At 45.8% G+C, this 8,963-nt stretch overlaps 1 pseudogene; it reads left to right on the top strand.

The window, feature by feature from the left end:
• The first annotated feature begins 7,538 nt into the window (after positions 1 to 7,538).
• On the top strand, positions 7,539 to 8,573 carry LOC105523413 (annotated as a pseudogene).
• Positions 8,574 to 8,963: the final 390 nt, after the last annotated feature.

Below are 8,963 nucleotides of genomic sequence, written 5' to 3'. Positions count from 1 at the left end.
CAATAGCAAAGACTTGGAACCAACCCAAATGTCCATCAGTGATAGACTGGATTAAGAAAATGTGGCACATATACACTATGGAATACTATGCAGCCGTAAAAAAGGATGAGTTAATGTCCTTTGCAGGGACATGGATGAAGCTGAAAACCATCATTCTCAGCAAACTATGACAAGGACAGAAAACCAAACACTGCATGTTCTCACTCATAGGTGGGAATTGAACAATAAGAACACTTGGGCACAGGGCGGGAAACATCACACACCGGGGCCTGTTGGGGGCTGGGGGAATGGGAGAGAGATAGCATTAGGAGAAATACCTAATGTAAATGACGAGTTGATGGGTGCAGCAAACCACCATGTCACATGTATACCTATGTAACAAACCTGCACATTGTGCACGTGTACTTTAGAACGTAAATAATTTTTTAAAAAATTGTTTTAATTGAGATAAAATACACATACATAATTTACCATCTTTACAATTTCTAAGTGTACACTTCAGTGGTAATAAATACATTTGCATTCTCTTTTTCCCTTCATTCCCCTTCTCCTGTACCCTTCTTGGTCTCTGGTAACCCCAGTCTATTCTCTATCTTCATGAGACCCATCTTTTTAGCTCCCACATATGAGTGAGAACATGACATGTCTGTCTTTCTGTGCCTAGCTTATTTCACTTAACATAATTTCTTCCACTTCCAACCATGCTGTTGCAAATTTCATTCTTATTATGGCTATATGGAATAATATTCCATTGCATATATATCACATTTTCTCTATCCATTCATCCACTGATGGACACTTAGGTTGACTACATCTTTTGGAGGGTTTTTGATTTTTTGGGTTTTGTTTGTTTGTTTTTGAGATGGAGAGGCACTTTGTTGCCCAGGCTGGAGTGCAGTGGTGTGATCTCAGCTCACTGCAACCTCCACCTCCCAGGTGCAAGCAATTCTCCTGCCTGAGCCTCCCATGTAGCTGGCAGGCATGTGCCACCATGCCCAGTTAATTTTTGTATTTTTAGTGGAGATGGGTTTTCACCATGCTGGCCAGGCTGGTCTCGAACTCCTGACCTCAAGTGAACCACCTGCCTTGGCCTCCCAAAGTGCTGAGATTACAGGCATGAGCCACCATACCCAGCCTGACTACATATTTTGACTAATGTGAATGATACTGTAATAAACAGAGTGCATATATCTCTTCGATACACTGATTTCCTTCCTTTGGGGTATATATCTCTAGCAGTGGAATTGCCAGATCAAGTTTTAGTTTTTTGAAGAACCTTCATACTGTTCTCCATAATGACTGTACTAATTTACATTCCCACAAGCAGTGTACCAGGGTTCCCCTGCATCCACATCCTCTCCAGCATTTGTTACTGCCTGTCTTTAGATACAAGCTTTTAACTGGGTTAAGGTGATATCTCATTGTGGTTTTGATTTGCATTTCCCTGATGATTAGCGATGTTGAGGATTTTTTCATATACCCGTTGCCTATTTGTATGTATTCTTTTGAGAAATATCTATTCAGATCTTTTGCCCATTTTTAAATTGGATGATTTGTATTTCTGCTATTGAGTTGAGTTCCTTATATATTCCTGTTGTTAATCCCTTGCCAGATGGATGGTTTGCGAATATTTTCTCCCATTCTGTGGGCTGTCTCTTCACTTTGTTAATTGTTTCCTTTGCTGTTCCTTTTAGCTTCATGAAATCCCAATTGTCTATTTTTGCTTTGGATGCTTGTGCTTTGGAAGTCTTACACAAAAAATATTTGCCCAGGTCAATGTCCTGGAACATTTCCCAGTGTTTTCTTCTAGTACTTTCATAGTTTTAGGTCTTTCATTTAAGTCTTTAAACCATCTGATTTTATTTTTGCTTATGGTGAGAGACAGTGGTCTAGTTTCATTCTTTGGCATATAGTTAGCCAGTTTTCCCAACACCATTTATTGAAGAGGCTGTCCTCTCTCTATTGTATATTCTTAGTGCCTTTCTTAAAGATGAGTTGGTTGTAAATAATTTATACCTGGTTTCTCTATTCTGTTCTATTGACTTGTGTGTCTGCTATTTTTGCCAGTGCCATGCTGTTTTGATTACTATAGCTTTGTAGTGAATTTTGAAGTCAGGTAGTGTGATGCCTCCAGCTTTGTTCTTTTTGCTCACTATTGCCTTGGTTATTTGGGGTCTTTTGCGGTTTCATATACATTTTAAGCTTTTTTTTATTTCTGTGAAGAATGTTATTACTATTCTGATATGGATTGGATTGAACCTGTAAATTGCTTTGGATAGTACTGTTATTTTAACAATATTAATTCTTCCAATCCATGAGCATGGAATATCTTTCCATTTTTTGTGTGTCCTCTTCTATTTTTTTCAGAGTTTTATAGTTTTCCTTATATAGATCTTTTACTTTGGTTACACTGATTTCTAGATATTTTATATTTTTGTACCTTGTAAATGGGATTACTTTCTTGACTTCTGTTTCAGATTGTTTGCTGTTGGTATGTATAAATGCTACTGATTTTTGTGTGTTAATTCTGTATCCTGCAACTTTACTGAATTTGTTTATCAGTTCTAATAGTTTTTTTGGTGGGGCCTTTAGGTGTTTCTATGTATAAAATCAAGTCGTCTATGAACAAGACTAATTTTATTTATTTCTTTCCAGTTTGGGTGCCATTTAGTTTATGTTCTTACCTAACTGCTCCGGCCAGGATTTCCAGTGTTATGTTGAATAACCATAGTAAAAGTGGGCATCTAGCCAGGTACAGTGGCTCACACCTATAATACCAGCACTTTGGGAGGCTGAGGCAGGAGGATCGCTTGAGCACAGGAGTTTGAGACCAGCCTGGGCAACATAAGGAGACCCCATCTCTATAAAATAAAATTTAAAAAAATTAACTGGATGTGGTGGATCACACCTGTGATCCCAGCTACTTGTGTGTCACAGGATCCTTGGGGCATCGCTTTTCTCCCATCCAAGTATTAACCAGGCCTGACCCTGCTTAGCTTCCAAGATCAGACAAGATCAGGCCCCTTCAGGGTGGTATGCACATAGATGGGGTGTCACCTTTCTGGCCAGAAATCTCTGTGGTCAGTGGCACCTTTGTTCAAGTTTTGCTCAGGCCCGCTGGGCTCGTTCCACCTACTCAGCCTGGCCGGCTGTGCTCAGTTCACACTACTGGCCTGAATCCCATGCCTGCCAAGGGTGAGCCAGGCACGGAGTGGCAAGGGGTGTGTGAGTGAGCAAGTGTGGGATCTGGCCACTGCTCACAGCCAGGTACGTTGGCTGTGGTGAGGTGGGCAGTTCCATGTGCTGGCACAGGTGCTGGCTCCCTGTGAGTCTTCAGCTGGACCAGGCATACTGCAAGCAGCTTCCACAGCTGGCACCAGGGAATGCTGTGGTGCCCAGAAGCTTAGAGATGCCAGAAACTGCAGAGCCCCAAAAAGGGTGTCACAGCCCCGGTTCGTGGAGCTCCTAGGTCTGGGGTCCCCAAAAGGCCACAGCTGTTCTCTCCCTCTCTCTTTTCTCCTTCTCATCACCTGCAATGTGGTGAGCAATGGGTGTGTTTTAGCCCTGTTTGTGTTACAGCTCTTTCAGCCCTAGTACCCCAAGTTCTGTCCCATGTCCAGGAAGAATGAGGTACATGGGCAAGTGGAGGGTAAGCAAGGCAAAATGGTGTTTTATTGAGCCACAAAACAGCTCAGAGGAGACCCACAGTGGGTAGCTCCTCTCCACAGGCAGGTCATCTTGACGTCTGCCCAAGTCTGGCTGAGTCCAGGGTTCTTATGGTCTTCAGAGGGGAGGAATGATCAGCAATGCATGCTGATTGGTCCATGGGTGACCATGGGTGGGAAGAGGCCAGGCAGCAGAAGCAGGCATTTCCAAGCCTGTGGGGGCTTCCCTGGTCCCCAAGACTGCTGGAATGCCCAGGTCTGCAGCCACGGCTGGGCAGCCTCAACTTTGCTCCACAATCAGAGTGGATGCCAGGAGCAGAGAGAGGCCAGGCAGTAGGAGCAGGCATTTCCAGGCCTGTGGGGCCATGGGGGACTTCCCAGTCCCCAAGAGTGCAGGAATGCCTAGGTCCACAGGGCAGCTGGGTGGTTGCAGCTGCACTTGTGAGGGTGGGGCTCCTGTCTCTCCAACTAGGAATAAGTCCTGGCTTCCTCCTGTTCCCAAATTCCACCAGCTCCTGCCAGCTTCCTGGAGTACACAGCCCTGGTGCGCCTCCCCTACTGCAGCCAGCATCTTTGCAGTGGCTGCTCCAGATAAGCCGTCACTGCCATCACTTGGAAGGTTGAGGTGGGAGAGACTGCTTGAGCCCAGGAGGTGGGGACTGTAGTGAGCTGTGATCATGCCATTACACTCCAGCCTGGGTGACAGAGAGAAATCCTGTTTTTAAAAAAGTAAACAAGGCCAGGCACAGTGGCTCATGCCTGTAATCCCAGCACTTTGGGAGGCTGAAGTGGGTGGATCACAAGGTCAGGAGTTCAAGAACAGCCTGGCCAACGTGGTAAAACCCCGTCTCTACTTAAAATACAAAAATTAGCCAGGCTTGGTGGCAGGGGCCTGTCATTCCAGCTACTCAGGAGGCTGAGGCAGAAGAATTGCTTGAACCCTGGAGATGGAGGTTGCAGTGAGCCAAGATTGCACCACTGCATTCCAGCCTGGGCAACAGAGCGAGACTCTGTCTCAAAAAAAAATAAATAAATAAATAATAAATAAAAAATAAAAGTGAGCATCCTTCCTGATTTTTAAGAAACTCCCAGGCTGGGCGCGGTGGCTCAAGCCTGTAATCTCAGCACTTTGGGAGGCCAAGACGGGCGGATCACGAGGTCAGGAGATCAAGACCATCCTGGCTAACACGGTGAAACCCCATCTCTACTAAAAAATACAAAAAAAACTAGCCGGGCGAGGTGGCTGGCGCCTGTAGTCCCAGCTACTCGGGAGGCTGAGGCAGGAGAATGGCGTAAACCCGGGAGGCGGAGCTTGCAGTGAGCCGAGATCAGGCCACCGCACTCCACCTGGGTGACAGAGCGAGACTCCGTCTCAAAAATAAAAAAAAAAAAAAAAAAAAAAAGAAACTCCCTGTCAGTAGTTGTTAGGGAGCTAATCTCCACAAGTTACAAGACAGACCTCTCGGGGGCAGTGTTGTCCAAACTCCACGGGCCAGCCTGCTGGTCTCAGGGGGACCCATCTTGAGTACCCTATTATGTACTATGTTCATGGAACCTAAGGCATCATTGATTAAAAGAGTTACCATTACTGGATGTGCCACTAAAAATGAAACTACTCCAGATAGAAGTCTATTAGACCCCAGATAAAGCTGAGAAACTAAAGGCCTCTGTGGAGGGGGTCCATGAGAAATATACAGAAAAAAGCGAGAAAGAAAGGGACATGCACAGTAGGACAGCAAGAGAAGCTGCATGTTTCAATTTTGCCATAGACGGAGGAAGTGAAATATCTGCCCTCATAATTTGAATCAAAAGTTGGTTCTCATGCAGTTTTCTGGTACTACTTGTGCCATCAAAAAAACCTCAGAGAATATTATTTAATGTACAAATGCACCTCAGCTTATGATGATGTTATGTCCTGATAAACCATCAGAAGGTGACTATATCATAAGTCAACTTTATCCAGTTGTAAGTTGAGGCACACACTGAATGCTTATTGTTTTCACACTATCACGAAGTTGGAAAATCATAAGTTGAAACATCGTAAGTCAGGGACCATCTGTAGTTTCACATTATTATGAGTTCCTTGGCAAGGGTAGAACACAAAGCTTATATAATTTGATGCCCTGTTTTAAAAAAGAAATACAAAATATCTTACTCCTGCAAATTTTATAAAAACCTATGATGAGGCTGAGTGTGTTGGCTCACATCTGTCGTCCCAGTGCTTTGGGAGGCTGAGGCAGGCAGATCACTTGAGGCCAGGAATTTGAGACCAGCCTGGCCAACATGGCTAAACTGCATCTCTCTACTAAAAACACAAAAAAATTTAGCTGGGTGTGGTGGTGTGTGCCTGTAATCCCAGCTACTCTGGAGTCTGAAGCATGAGAATCACTTCAACCTGGGAGGCAGAGGTTGCAGTGAGCTGAGATAGCAACACTGCACTCTAACCTGGGCAACAGAGTGAGACTGTCTCAGAAAAAAATATATGTAATTTGATCCCATGAAGCTGTGAGGGGGAACCCTTTCAGGGCCTTGGAAGGACCACGCAAATGAGAGGCCCTGAAGTTTTATTCTCATTGGTAAATCAGTCTGTGCCCCAAGTGACAGGCAGAAGCAAAGAAAAGTCCTCTAAAAATGAAGGCAATTTTAATCTAGACAACAGGAATCATAACATACCATCAACTATTATCATATCCTGGCTTCAGAGATGTTAAAGTACACAACAGTATGCTTCTTAGGAGCAATGAAATACGGTACTTCAAAAAGAAAAAAGATAATGTAAATTCTGACCCTGACTTGGCTAAGACAATAACAATGACAATGATGATAGCTATCATTTATCAAGCTCCTACAGTGTGCCTGCCTTCTCACAAACTTTTTTTCTTTTCCTCACATGAGCTTAATGCCACCACCAAAGACTTGAAAGATGTAAGGTGGTGATTCCTACCAAATCCACAATTAACTCACTTGTTTGATGAGAGTACAAATCAAGTAGGTCATGGAAAATGACCACAGATTATCACAGACTAATCCAGTGGTGAGGTGAATCACAACCAGAATTGCAGAGGTGATATTTTTACTGGAGCAAATCCATACAGCCCCTGGGAGCTGGTGTGCCACTACTGACCTGGCAACTGCTTTATCCTGCCCACCCCCACCTTAATCCTCTCCTGCCCTGTTGTGGCAGGGACAGCAGTATACTTTTCCTGTCTTGCCTCCGGGCTATGTCGGCTTGCCTGCACTTGGTCAGAAAGTAACCTGAAGGGACCCAGAAGCCCAAGCTGATCCATTACATGTCTTTATCATGCTAATTGGACCAGGACAGCCCCAAAGAGCTAGCACCTAAATGCCTTAGTAAAGTACCTGCGTGCCAGAAAACGGGAGATAAAGCCTGACAATATTCAGGAGTCTGCCACATGTGTGAAGCCCCTAGAGTCCAGTGGTCTGGGCTTTGTTGGGATAGACCTTCTAACATGAGATTCAAGTTGTACTTTACACCAGAAAGAGCCATGAAGAAAGAGATACAAAGCTTGATTTTCAGAAGTAACACAAACCAGATTTGAGTATCCGTTGCTGTAAACCACTAACTCAAGTAACCCTTAAGTGTACAAGGTTTTTGGTTTTTGATTTTGAATTTTTATTTTGACATAATTTCAGGCTTACAGAGCAGTTGAAAGAATAGTTGAAGAATTGCCATATACCTTTCACAAATGTTAACATTTTCATAGGCAGATAGAAGCAAATATTTTTAAGTTGAAGAAGTTAAGTTTCTTTTCTACTTATTTAGTTCTAGGAATTTTGACTGATGGACATTGACTGCTGGCTGACCAAGGCGATCTGTGGTGGTTGGTGGCATGTTGGTGGCTAAAGCAGGCGATGTGCAGTGGGGCAAGAGTGTGTCATAGTGACCACCTGGATGGGCCAGCAGGGCCTGGTGTAATGAGACACTGCCATGGAGTTTCTTCCCTCAGATACAGTGTGGCCTGGGTGGAGGCCATGGTGCAACCCTCTGGTACTGAGGAGCCCACACTGTGCGGAGCCTGCCCTGCCTATGCACCAGCGCCAATGACCCAGCCAGGCCTGATTTAGCCCCACCAGGCAGGCAGCAATGGCCCGTCTCAAGCATGGAGCTCCCTCCCTGATACAGGAAGCTGTTGGAGAACTGGAGCTTTGAAGCCATCAATTTGCAACTAACTGTAGAGAGCAAAGATACCCACATTATTGGCAGGATTGAGAGCTACTCACGTAACATAGCAGGAGACTACAAACACTGGTGCAAGCTGTTCTGATAGGAGGGCAGCCTGCGTACTGAAGGCTCTCTCCCCATCCCAGACCTCGGGCCTCAGCCCCAGCAGCCTGAGCAAGAACCAACGTGGCAAGAATGAGGACCCCTCAGGGACAAGTGCAATTGCAAGATCCTCTTCCACTTGATTGTCATGCTTAGCGAGTCCTTTCAGGCCTAACTATGACCTCAGCATAGCCCACAGCCATGGGTTCAGCTGGGAGCCCAGCCTCAGCTGGGTGGTGAATGCAGTCAACTGCAGTCTGTTCTCAGCTGCATGGGGGGACATCAAGGTCCTAAGACACAGCTGTGGACCACAGTGGATGAGGAGATCTGCCTGGCTTAATGGGACACCTACAGCTATAACCCAGACTTAGACCCAGACCCCTTCAGGGAAGAAGATATCCTCTGGTCCTTCAATGACTTCTTCTACAACAAAGGGAGCAAATTGTCTTCTTCAGCCACTGCTCCATTAGCAGCTCCACCTACACGCCTTCAGAGGCAGGCAACAAGATGGACATGGAACTGGGGCAGGAGGAGGAAGAGAAAGAAAGCAGAGGCAGAGGCAGTGAGGATAGGGCTGAAGAGACCAGACCATGGAGGACAGAGTCCCAGTGATTTGTATGTAATGAGGAGGAGCACAGGCCCCAGCTCCATCCAGCTTCAACCAGTGCCTGGACCTGCCCACCTGAGAGCCCCTGAGGCCTCCCCAGTTGCAGGCCAGACCCTGGTGCTGCCAGAGTCTCAGCACTGCCCAAGGCCACGCCTGCCTAGCCCTTTGGCTCCAGCCTGTTGGTGTCCACTCAACCCCATAGGCTTCTGCTTTCCACACTGTGGCTGGACTAGACAGTACAGGACCTGCTGCCAAGAGTAACCACCTTGCCCAAACAAACTGCCACAGGCAGGGGCAGCTAGACCACAGAGTTTATTTTTGTATTTCTGCTGGGCCTGCACACTCCAGCCCAAAGGGCTTATGACCAGAGGCCCCAGAGGTCATGAGCTCTAGTCTTGGGCCAGCT

Source organism: Colobus angolensis, unplaced genomic scaffold (assembly GCF_000951035.1).
Source record: "Colobus angolensis palliatus isolate OR3802 unplaced genomic scaffold, Cang.pa_1.0 Scaffold46, whole genome shotgun sequence".
NCBI lineage: Eukaryota > Metazoa > Chordata > Mammalia > Primates > Cercopithecidae > Colobus > Colobus angolensis.
Note: the sequence above shows the minus strand (reverse complement) of the source record. Positions and strands in the feature narration are given on the sequence as shown.